Below are 13,200 nucleotides of genomic sequence, written 5' to 3'. Positions count from 1 at the left end.
GTGAGAGCTCTGTTGTCAATAGGGATTACATATGGTAAATGAGGCTTTTGTAGGCAGGACGGATTCCATAGGCCATTTCCCCAATTTGGCCAATACACACATGGGGAGAACTCTGAGACTCACACTAATTACACAAACAGTTTGCAATGATAACAGGATATTTATTATAAAAAGGATCCACAAACAGAAAACTAAAATCCCCTATCTTAAACTAGCCTATACTAACTATACTTATCATGCAACTAAACTATCTAACCTATGCTAAACTAAACATACACATAAAACACCACACTCTAAATATTGCCCCCCACCCCCTTAAGAAACAAGTAGGACAACACCTGACTATAACTCCACATGTACTAACTAATCCTGTGACCTAAACAAATATATTTTGTTTGTAAATATTTAAAAATATTTTTTATTTTGTAATTTTTTTTTATTTTTCATAAAACACATATAAACCGCAACATGACCCCCCCCACCCAACAACCCACCAATAAAAACCCAAGAATCGAAACCAACACCCAACTACACTTATCCTAACTAATGGGTACACTACACTAACCTACCACTAACTACATAAAACCCAAACTAAAATATGGTACAAGTTTAAAAGGGAGGGGAAGGAACTGGGAGGTGGTCCATCACAGTCTAAGTCAGGGGTCTTCAAACTTTTTAATGCTACACCCCCCCAGTTGAAAAATAAAAATCATTGGGCCCCCCTCAGAATTTTTCAAAATTATTTTATATGGCAATATTTAAATATGTCTAGGCCTATTTAAACATTGCAGTTAAGTACTGTTAGGTTTTTAAAGATCTTTTTAAAGATGTAATAACATGCTTCTGCTTAAAACAAAGCCCTGATTTCTGTATAATGCTTCTTTTGGCTAGAGGCTGGTGCCCCCCCCCCGGATAACGTAAAGCCCCCCTAGGGGGGCCCGCCCCCCAGTTTGAAGACCTCAGGTCTAAGTTCATTTGCGTTACTTCTTGACCTTCTTTTTGATCTACTTGAGGACTTTGCGGTCCTCTGCCAGTGCCTCCCCCAACCTGTCCAAATGCTGGAGTATCAAGGTGAAGTCTCGTTGTAAGTTCAGTTCCAAATGTGATGGCCTAGCAGCTGGTGGTGGCAATACTGGATCGGGGTTGCGACTCGTGCTGTAGAGGTGGATTAGGTGAGTTTAGCTGGGAGCCCCTGAATCGAAGATGTTCCTGCTCCATCCTTTGTTTTGGTGGGTGAGTGGGTCCCCCGTGTGGGAATGCCCGCCATTACCCAGATGCTTTCTCCGAATGGAAACGGCGTGCCATGTGGCAGTAACCTGCATGCACCTCCAGGATGTGGCGGTACCGTTCTGACCTGGGGTTGAACTGACGCCTTTCCTCATTGGTCATGTTGGCAGCTGCAAAATGAGGATGAGCAACCATCAGTATCAGCATTGGGTGGAGTATGTACAGATTTGTAACTTGCACTGCTACAGCTGATTACACATGCAGTCCTACACACATGCCTCAAAAATTTGTATTGCACCTCATCTGTATCTTTTACATGTCAGTGGGATGACGTCAATCAATTGGAAATCATGATGGCCGTCAGCTGATAGGAACTAATAATGGACCGCTCAAAATCACTCTCATCTACACTTTGAGCATCACGTGTCCTATCTCCCTGAGCTGAAGGGGGGTTGGGCATGCAATCCATCAGCTAAACACCCCTGGTGATGCCCCAAGGCCTGAGCACCCATCATGGAGTGTAGGAGTGAGCCAATAGTTAGGAGGGCTCTCAACTATAAAGCTGGTATTCTGTGTTGTAGCACATCTACATTCATGTGTTCAGGTGTAAAACCTGGCCTGGGCCTACATAACTGGGGTCCAGCTGTATTTCCCATGCTGTAGCCACATGTACAACGGATGTTACCTTCAAATGAGAAAGGTTGTGCAAACCCCGACCTGCACATTCCCTGTTGTCAAGACATTACAGCACTGGAGCCCCCTACCCTGTGCCATGTAGTGCTACGTGGGTTCAATTGCACGCATATAGTGGCTGTATGGATACCCTGAAGGCCACATCAATTGTGTCACAGCTTTGTGTGCTGCAACTGTATCCGGGAGCGTCTCACAACATCGGCAGATGCATGTCAGATATCCTCACAGCACCAGTTGCACACACAGCATTGCCTTCTCATGCACCTGTGATCTGACCTACATCAGTCTCAATTTACGATGGTGGCTGCACCATATTGGTTACACTGCTGACATCTGGTGTAAGGAGATTATTAGACAGATGACTGCAGTTCAGGACATTATGGCTCCTTGCTGAACCACTACCTCATCATCTCTGGAGGGTACTGTGACACCTGTGGTGTGTGTGTATGTCTCCCACAGAATCCCCCTAGAGGGTAATGCAGTTAGAACGCAAAATCTGTCCCATCTTGTCATCAAGTGTGAACTGTGTGTGGCACACATTGCTGATTATGGTGCTGTGACAAGGTTGTTAACAACAGGCATTCTAAGTACATATACAGCTGGCCTGTGACCTATGATGGCAGACATCCATAAATATTTGGTCAGCCATTACTAATCCTTTTACACACAATTCCATGCCAGCACACGTTCATGCAAGCCAATCTCATTGCACAACCCTACAACATACACGATGGGACTGGTACGGAGCACCATGCTGACGGACAATTGGCAGCGCAGCACTCCGACAAAATCAAAGGCAGGGGTGCTCGGTATTGAAAAGAAGAGGGCACATCACTATGTTGTCACCTACGCCTCCGATAATCTTGCTTCCAGTACTCAACCTAGCCACCTTTTCCCTGTTGTGCTTAGCTTTCTGCGTTGAGGGGGAGATCGTGTTTGTGCATGGAGGGACACCTTCCAACACACACAAATTCTACAAAAGGACACAGCAACATATATGTTAGCCTGTTGTGGCCTGCTAAAGCCACACCTTGTTGTGTTTGCAGGATTTGCTACAGCCTCTAGTGTAAGGGAATGTGTAGGTCTGGGACACCATCTAATTGGTATGGGTTGCTATGGCACAGACACTGCAACACCCATTACACGCTCCTTCCACGCAAAGTACTGTATAGGAAGGGGCTGTATTAACAAGTTGATGTGAAGCCACAAAATGTGTACTAAGCCCACCATGTATACACGGTGCAGGGCATAGCCTCCCCAGAGCCTCTCAAATATTGAGGCTCCGATGGTGCTTGGGCCTCTTACACATGCCCCATGATGTCACCATCCATCCTCCTATGATTTCTTATCATTGGTCCAGAAAACGACATAACTCATTGCATTACACTCTTCTGACTGACTCACACCAAACCCTGGAGTAGCTAACAGGAGCCACAAAATGGCACTTACTGGATGCATCAGGGTCTTCAAATATCGCCAACTCTCCGATGGTGTAAGCGGTAGGTCCACCTGTAAGACATGAATGTAGAACATTGCTTAGTGTAAATCCTACTTAATGCAAATGGACAACATAGTTCAGTGTATTATGCTGACTCTGATACACAATATACAGGTTAAATGGAACTGCTAGTAGTCTGGACCCAGTGCATGGTCAAGCTCCCTAATGTGGCCTTGCAAAATTACACCACGCGGCTGATAGGACTCCAGTATTGCAGCACCTATTGCATCTATACTGTCCTTGTGGGCCTTAGGGCACCCCTTACTCACATCCATGTGTGTGTGCGTAGTCATTATTAAGTCACAGCATGCTGGCAGTATGGGCCAACATCATGTTTACATGTGAAGGCCAATGATGCACTCAGCAGGAGATGATACAGATCACAGAACCTCCTGCTGAGTACATAGGGGCCCTTCAAGCATTTCTATGCACAGATTTCACACCTTCACTCAGCAGCCCTACAGAGTGTTTGGAATTCATACTTTGGAACATTTGTTGTGACAGTGAGGACTGGATTTTGCCCTCCCTAACTAACTTTTAGTTAGGGCACAGGCGTCATTCTTAGCTGTATAATTAAAAGGTTGTACTGTGTATGCATCACTACACTTGGGGCCATAGATATGGAAGTGGTGCAGCACCTAGTGCTGGACCTGTTGAAGTGCAGACCCTAGCGCACTCCTGATACCACCATGTGTGTGCTGTCTCCAATAGACTGCACACCACGGTGGTAGTTAGGGGGAGTAGGGTCAAAATTGTTTGACAGTATTCTGGTGCTTTGCAGGATTAGCATAATTATTTCTTTTCCCGAGTCCTGCTAAGCACCCAGGGGCCCATTGATCATGATGGGAGCTTATGTTTAGCGGCAGCAAAGAGCAGGCGTTAGGAAATCCACCACAAATGGGCTGCAGCAGTATCATTGATTTATTTTTTGCTAAAATGGAGGGCCCCTTTGGGCCAGAACGGCCCCCTTGCATACATTGTGGCTGGCACAGCCATGATGTGGTCCAAGGCTTGCAAACGTGGTGCAATGCATGCATTGCGACACTTTGTACAGACTACGCAGGGTAAATGACAGGTTAGCGCCGCATTACCGTCAATCACATGACATTATGGCAGTGCAAAGTTTGCGCTAGGGGCACTTACATATGCCCCTTTGTGATGGTTATGCAGGGTTCATCATTCATGTGTCCTGCATTGTCTAAATTGTACGACATTTGATCTGCAGGCCTCAAGTGGGGCAGAGACTTCTCATACAGGTTGCATACGACATGTTCACAACCATTACAACCAGCACTCAGACTTATCAGCAACTGTCAGCCAAATGCTAAATGCGGCCGATTGTATGCCAATGGAAGACTTACCAACAGTTCAGCCGATTTCAATTCCCAAATGATCCAGCAGATCTTGCTCCTTTGCCACCAGATCTGCCCACCGATGCTTGAGCTGGTGCTCATTGCGTCCGGTCTTGAAGATCCTCGCCAGATGATACACGACTTTCCCCACCGCAGACGCCTTGCCTCGGTGGAGTAGCCCAGGATCACCTGGCCACCCAGTTACAGCAAGATGGGCCGGTAATGGGACACAAACCAGATGAAACCCCCCAGTTCATCAGGAGACATTCTCCCCATCCTACCCTTCCCAAACATGACAAAAGGGTACAGGACATTAACCAAAAAAAATATGATAAAAGAAACTTAAACCCAACACCTACCCCAAGCTCCCAAAACTACCTCAACAACTAAACTACCCCAGACAGACAAAAAACAGTACACCAATAATACAAATGACAAGTAATTAGACAATTCACACATCAAAAACACAGGACACAGCACAAGGGACACAACAAGACCTCCAAACACACCAGAAATCCACCAGCACCTCCAAAACATAAACACACACAGTCACAGGGGAACAGATTGTGAAGTGAAAGTGAAACTACACTTACTGCACCATGCTTGCAGGCAGGATATCCTTGTACATCACTTCCTGGCCGTGTGCGCCACGTTTTTTGTATCATGCGTGTATTTTTTTTTGACGCATGATGATTTTTCTTCATGGTGCACTGAGAGTAGTGGTAAAGTTGAATTGTCGCTCAGGGCCTAGGTGTAATTTTTGCAACGTTGCGGTGTGGTGTTGGTGCATTAGTGTCATTTTTTTTTACGCATATCAAAATAGCGTCATTTTTCCATTGTAGCCCTTGAATGCACCCTGAGTAATTTCACATGTTACATGGGCTGTTATACTATGTGTTATATGTTTTTTTGGCTACATGTGCAAATCTATGCATGAATGTCATTGCAATGTCATTGGTATGTGCAACCAATTTGTGTTTTCACGACTCAACTGTAGGCACTCACTCATAATTTGAGCGTATGTTCATGTGTCCTACACTGTGTCCACATGTATTTTGGCACATGTGTGCTGTGTGTTCACATTTGTGTATGACTAGTGAGTAGCAGGTGGAGTACATAGTTATGTCTGTGGGCAATATATGTCTACATACCTACAAACATATTTTTATTTTGGCCCTGTGTCATACACATGCTAAGGCATGTGTTGACCATTACATTTTGTACTCAGAGTATGCAGTGCACTGGGACTTTTTTGACATCACGTATCCCCTGTCAGGTTGAGTGTGTCTACTCACTGGTTACTTACCGTAATTACCTAGTTATGGGACAACGTACAAGTACCATGTATTTTCCTATGCATCTTAATTGCTGCAGATGTTATGGACACATGTGTTGATGAAGAATGCTATATGCCATGTGTGTGTATAGATGTGTTAGTGGTTTGTGTCATACATCACAACATTGCTGTGTCAAGGGGATGTACAAGCTCACATTGATATCTTCCTGCATAGACAGAAGTTGTCCTTTTAACTATTGCCTGTGTAGTCACAAAACTGGCACATATGTACTGTACGTCAGTACACAATTGATGGGTACATTCATACTGTCACAGGTTTTGTGACACCTATGCCATTATGTTGCTACTAGGTTAGCTTTTGTAGTGAATCCATTCACATTACCATGGCTGGCCCATTATGGTGGTACATGTGTGCTGAGATCTTTGGGATATGTGTGCCTGCCTCCATTTGTGTTTTATGATCTGTCAACATCATGTCAGTTCATGACTGTCACATACAATGCCATACTACTGTGTTGCAGTGTAGCATAGATAGCTGGCCTACCCATTTATTTACATCAATATGTGAGTTTGTGCGGCAACACAAACCCATGGGTTTTATATGGAGGTGCAGGTTGATGGTGGTCCACTTCACTCTGCCCCCTGTGCACGTGCATCAAGCATCTGACATTATCTTACGTTGATGTTGTCAGAGCAGTGGTGCGTGGGTTTATAGAGCTGGTATCTCAACCATTTATGATAGCTAATTTTCAGACTGAGCACACTCCCTAGTGGATGGAGACATGCACAAATGTGGACATACAGACCTAGTTGTGATTAATTCCAATGCAGTACGGGATGTCAGCCTTCCCCTCTCAGGTACAGAAGTTGTGTGCTTACACATGTAGGACATGACTGAATGTTTCGGACTCCAAAGTTGTGTCCATGTTCAGCCTGCTGAGGGGTTTCATGACTGGTGTGACGTAAAGGTTGGACAAATAAAATGGCTACGATTGAATTGTATGTGACTTTCTCCTGTTCTGGTACCATGCAAAGGGCAATTTCCATGGTATGGTGGTGGCAAACATGTCTGGGTCGTGTACTAACATGCCCACCCTCTCTGTGCATCAATTAGAGTTTGACATTTGGACATTGGTGTCTAACAATGTCTGTTTTGGTGTTGTCTGGTCATTATCCCTTTTGTCTGCCATGACTGGTGAGGTAGGTTTGTGTCCTCCATTGCTCCCAGCCTTTTGTCTGCTAGCACCTTGTACACATCTTCTACAGCAACATTGTCAGGTGATATTGTGACAGGATACTACATGAGACTTGTGTAATATGCAAATATTCTCTTCTCCTACAATTGTCAACTCAGTTGTCAATGTCCCACTGGCAATATTAGTGAGAAGGAATGAGTGCCAGACACACATGACGTTGCACATGCCACAGCACTTGAGTAGTCTCCACGAGACATGGCATGTTGTATCAGCACGAATGTGTGGGTATCCCAGAGCTGTACATCCACAGCCACCGTTGATCATGGCGATGCAATTCTCCCAGCATGCCACAACCTAGCTGGCTCTTACCATGACTGACTGATGTTGAGGTGTATAATCTCCTTGGTGCTGTATTCATCCTTTGCCATATGCTGACGATATGGCTGTGTCTACTTCCACTCAGTGTGATGTGGGTCCCTGACTGTATAGAAGAATGCTGCACATGTTCACACATGATTGTGATATTGGAGGCCATTGCATGTATGAGCAAGTTAGTTATATTTGGTACCATGCAATGGATCTGTCATGTAAGTGACAATGAGTGTTTTGTATTGCTATGTGCGGGGTAATGTTGTGTGGACATTCAGACACAGGTCAATCATTGTGGACAATGGCATACCCGTTGCTACCTAGGATGGACACCTATACATTAGTCAACATGTATTTCTCATTATTAGCAGTGGGCATGTGTGAATCAAGCCTATTTGTGTGACCAGTGTGCATCCTATGTAGTTGGGTGTGTCACACACTCTGCCTACATTCCAGCCAGAATGTCATTTGGCAGATGCATTCTCCCACTGTAAATCATAGACCATACAATATGTAATGTGCTTGTATAGGGATTCAACACCCCTAGCTGCTTTATGTCACTGCCAAGCCATTGACCATTATCCAGCTAATGTGCATGTGCCATACATGATTTACAGTCCTCCATGTGTCAGGAATGCGGTTGATTGTAGTGCCAATACATATTTCCATGGACACACTGTGGAGGCTCAGGTTCCAACACTGACTAAGGGGGTTATTACAACTTTGGAGGAGGTGCTAATCCGTCCCAAAAGTGACGGTAAAGTGACGGATATACCACCAGCAGTATTACAAGTCCATTATATCCTATGGAACTCGTAATACGGCTGGTGGTATATCCGTCACATTTGGGACGGATTAACACCTCCTCCAAAGTTGTAATAACCACCTAATTACCATGGGCAATTACTGAACAAGCAACGTTACCTATGATGTCCCGCCTTGATACACATGTACGGTGCAGTCCAAGCTACTCTCTCACAGTGTTGTGACAGTGTTCAGTTCTGGCATTACTTTACCTCCATTTTCTGACAGCCCCTACCTTATGTGTGCCCCCCTTGCATGCTACCTGTTAGGGATGGTGTTATGGTGATAAATGGCATATGAAATTGCACATTGCCCACATGATGTAACAATATATGTAGTGGTGCATGGATCGTGGCCTTCAGAAGTCACATGCCAGGGATTTGGGTGTCACTGATATGTGAGATGGAGCCTGTAGAACCCCCTACATCACCAACGATGTGTGTACCATACTTGTTGTTTCTGTGTTTCTGACACACTCCCCGAGTTAGATTCACATTCCAAAAATATATGTAATGGACAATGAGGTCACCAACAATTGTGTTGTTCAACAAAATGTATTTGAGGTGTTTACAGAGTACTTTTTTTTTTTTTACTATGTATAAAAATTCTCAATAATTATCTGGCTCCTGTGGACTCCTGCCACTGTGTTTGGTAGGTTCCCCTCAAGGCTCTCATTCCCATCATCCTCCTCCTCCTCATTGTGGACATCTACTTGTCTATCTCAGAGGATATTGTTTCTGACACAAATGTTGTGCAGGATAGCACATTGCATACCAGCGGGGGAGCATACGGGAGGCTTCCTCCTGTCATATCCAGGCACCCGAACTGGGATTTGAGAAGGCCAAAGCTCCTCTCCACCACATTGCGTGTCTTCCATTGTGCTGCATTGTAGGCATGCTGTTCATTTGTATCTGGATTTGCAAATGGGGTCATGACCCACGGCTGAATGCCATAACCTTGGCCAGCGGCAAAGATAAGAGGGAGAAATTTAATTAAGAGTTGAGAGGGACCATGAATATTCCATGGCAGTAGTTGTTTGCAGTCTGAGTGGTAACTCAGAGGTGCTTGTGGTGTTGTGTGTGTTCCAGGTCTTATAATATAGTTCAATTTGACTGTGTTGATGTACATGTCATTCTTGGGTACTGACTCAAGGACCTGTATGTGACCATCCGGATTCAAATACGTGTTTTCATCATGTATGTAACATGTTTTGTGTAGTCCATTTTAGTAGCAGGGTCTTCATGTTAGATGAAGGCTACCACCTCCTTGCAGCACAATGGTGTCAGATGTGTGGCCAGCATAGTTGCCCTACAAAGCCTTCCTATTCCGCCGATGTAGGCATGTGGCATTACGCATCACATATCTGGTGTTCTCAAGTATGCCAGACTCACAGTGGCAGTTGGACCGCTGCGGTCATGGCAGTATGACCCCCACATTATGACCATGGTGGACCTACCAAGTTTGGACCACCAACATTGCAAGGTTGCCACCAGCCAGCTGCCTGGCAGTCCCAGCAGTCTAAATCAGCCAGGGCAGCACTGCATGCAGCGCAGCCCTCTGGATTTGGACTCCCAAATCTGCCTGCCTTTGCATGGCGGTTCTACCGCCATGCAAGGGCTGGCGGAATGGATGTGTCAGGAGCCCCCTGCACTGGCTATGCACTTGACATGGGCAGTGCCGGGTCCCACGGGGACAGAGCTGTAGCACTTTCCAATGCACAAATTACATGCAGTAATAACTGCTATTGGTGCTGCTTCGCCCACCACAACGCCACATTGCAGCCGGACCACTTACAAACTGGCTGCAATGTTTTGGCCCTCTTCCCAGCTGGGCCGGCGTACTGAAAATTATGTTTCCACTGACAGGCCTTGCAGTGAACTCCTAATTGGGCCAGCAGGGTTTAGACCACAATGGGGGTCTAACTGTGGTGGAAGTTTATCAAGCGGCCTCTGCCGGACAACAAACTCATGATGAGTGTCCAGGTGTCCAATGGTGTGTATCATATTTTAGCATGATGATCACATTTGGTACCGGTGTATGTCCTATCTTCTTAGTAATTGGAATTTCTGCCAGTCTTACTACACATGCACAGTGCAGACTTTAGGAGGGGGTCCTGCTATATTTCTGAAAGGTCACTTAGTACAGTGCATGTGTGGCCAGTCATGTCCTCCATACTCCTACAGGGGTCTACTATGGCATCCATGTACATTCCAGTTTAGCAGTGAATCTGCGCCATGGTATACTATTGTTAGTCTACAGTACAGACATGATGATGTTATCGGGTGCTAAGTGGGCCATGTGAGGTGTCAGTTGAGTAGTTGTGGCACCATTTCTCATGACTCTGCCCCATTGTCTATCAAGGCATGTACATTGGTCTTCCGATGTGTACAATTCAATGCATTTGACAGATGTATGTGCAGCCTACAGGTATGTCAGGCATGTGTAGATGGGGAAACATTCTGAACAACTAGGTCCTAAACAACTACTTGCCTAAACCACTACTGCTAAACAACTAAAAAGTCTCTACAACAACGTACTGAACAACTACTGTCTAAACAACGATTTTGCCTAAATAACGATTGCCTGAACAACAAATTTTAAGGTAAGTTTTTCTTTTAGTTGTTTAGCAGTAGTGGTTTAGGCAAGTAGTTGTTTAGGACCTAGTTGTTCTATCACATATTCGTGTAGATGGGATGTAATTGTGGTTGGCACCACTTGGGTGTCATTTGATATTGATTGTGCTTAGTCTTGCACACCATGAATGAGATGGGGATGTGCCTAGATATGACTTTCTTTACACGCTCATGTCATAGGCCATTGACATGGCAGAGCTATTGATGGTTTGATCTAACGTGTGTGAAGTATACTTAGCAGTCAGCCAGTGGACACTTGTAGTGGTTTGTGGTCCTATTCCGTATGCAAAATGTACATATCTCTTCCTGTCCTTCATGTGGTGTGGCTGTTAGTTTGTGGCTGTGTTAGGTACTTGTGGGTGTCTGCGCTTGTGATGTCCAATCATTGTGGTGTACTGCGGCATTATGCATATGTGTTGTTGCCAGTAAGTCTGTGGTCCCAAGCCCATGTGTCTTTGTTGTGGTGTATATGTTGTTTGTCCTATAGGGTTGGTGTGTTGTGTGTGTATTGATTGGTTGACTTACCAACAAATAGGCCATTGCCATATTGTCCATCCTGGAACCGCTCGTTGATGGTGGAGTGCCGGAATATGTAAGCATCATGGATGCTGCTGGGTTACTTGGCTGAGATGTTGGTGAAGTGCCCACGGTGGTCCACAATGGCCTGCACATTTATCAAATGTGTGTGCTTGCGGTTCCTGTATAGGTGATCGGTAGCTGCAGGTGGCACCAGTCGCACATGGGTGCAGTCCATTGCACCTAGCACATGCGGAAACCCAGCAATCAGATAGAATCCTTGCTTGGTCTCCTGCTGCAGTTGCTGGGTGTTTGGGAAGCAGATGTGGTGGGGTGTGAGGCGGATGATGGCATCTAGGACCTTAGGCAGGTGTTGTTAACGCAAAACGAGGTTAATGTCATTTTTTGGGTCTTCCTCCCACCCATGCGTCTTTTTTGCATGGGAGGGATAAATATGGCGCTACGGGCTTAGTCATTTTTTGGACGGAACGCCTACCTTGCATCTCATTAACGCAAGGTGGTTTTACGCTTCCAAAAAATGACGTTAACTCCTATATTTTGATGCTAGAGGGGTCAGGTGTCAAAATATAAATATGGAGTTAAGTTTGCGCTGAATTAGCGTAAAAATATGCCGCTTATTCAAAGCAAACAGAGTATGAATATGGGCCTTAGTCTTACACTATTTGCTAGTGGTTCCATACAAAAGTCAGGAGGAGGGCAGAACAGTAAATAGCCCTGTCTTGCTCCCTTGCTCATGCCATGAGGCCGAGACAGGATACCATTAATTCTAACTCCCACCACGGACCACAGTAGATGCTCAACATCCACGTTTTGAATCTAGGACCAAAACCATTTTTGTCCAGTAAGCCCACCAGGAAAGGCCAGTGAGCCATTTTGAAGGCCTTCTTGGCATTGATCAAGAGCAGGAAAGTGGGTCTTCCAGTCCTCTCTCCTTTGTTGATGATTTGTGTTGTGTGTTTGGTGTTACTTCTACATCTTCTCTCTGGGATAAATCCTGTTTGGTCTGGGTCCACCAATCCCTGTATTTATGGGCCTAAGCAGTGTGCTAGAAGGCAAGTATGCAAGTATGCCAGTAAATATTTTTGCATCAATACTGAGTAGGGAAATGGGGCTATACGATGAGCATTGTTTGGGATCCTTGCTAGATTTGAGGACTACGGTATGACCTCTTCACGCATAGTTGGTGTGAGTGAACCCATGGAGGCCAGAGTGTTGTATAGGCATTGCAGAATTGGGGCCAGGAGTGGGCAGCACACCCTATATGAGGCTGCTGTGAAACCATACAGACCTAGTGCATTCCCCAGAGGCAAGCTAGCAATCCCTGAAATCACTTCCTCCAGTGTTATGTCAACTTTGAGGGCAGTAACCTGCTGAGTTGTCAGGGATGATAGTGGGATTGTCAGCAGGTAGGGTTGTATTGTGCTTGCTTGAAGGCATCCATTGTATATAGGTCAGCCTAATGTTGTGTTAAGGTATTTGCTATTTCTTCTTTGAGGCACACCATTGTCCTTAGTTTGTAATTAGTTGTTCTACATTCCTTCTCTGTTGCTTGGCTCGTAGTTTACATGCCAACAGCTTACCAGCCTTATTGTCA

This window comes from Pleurodeles waltl, chromosome 5 (genome assembly GCF_031143425.1).
Source record: "Pleurodeles waltl isolate 20211129_DDA chromosome 5, aPleWal1.hap1.20221129, whole genome shotgun sequence".
Classification (NCBI taxonomy): domain Eukaryota; kingdom Metazoa; phylum Chordata; class Amphibia; order Caudata; family Salamandridae; genus Pleurodeles; species Pleurodeles waltl.
Note: the sequence above shows the minus strand (reverse complement) of the source record.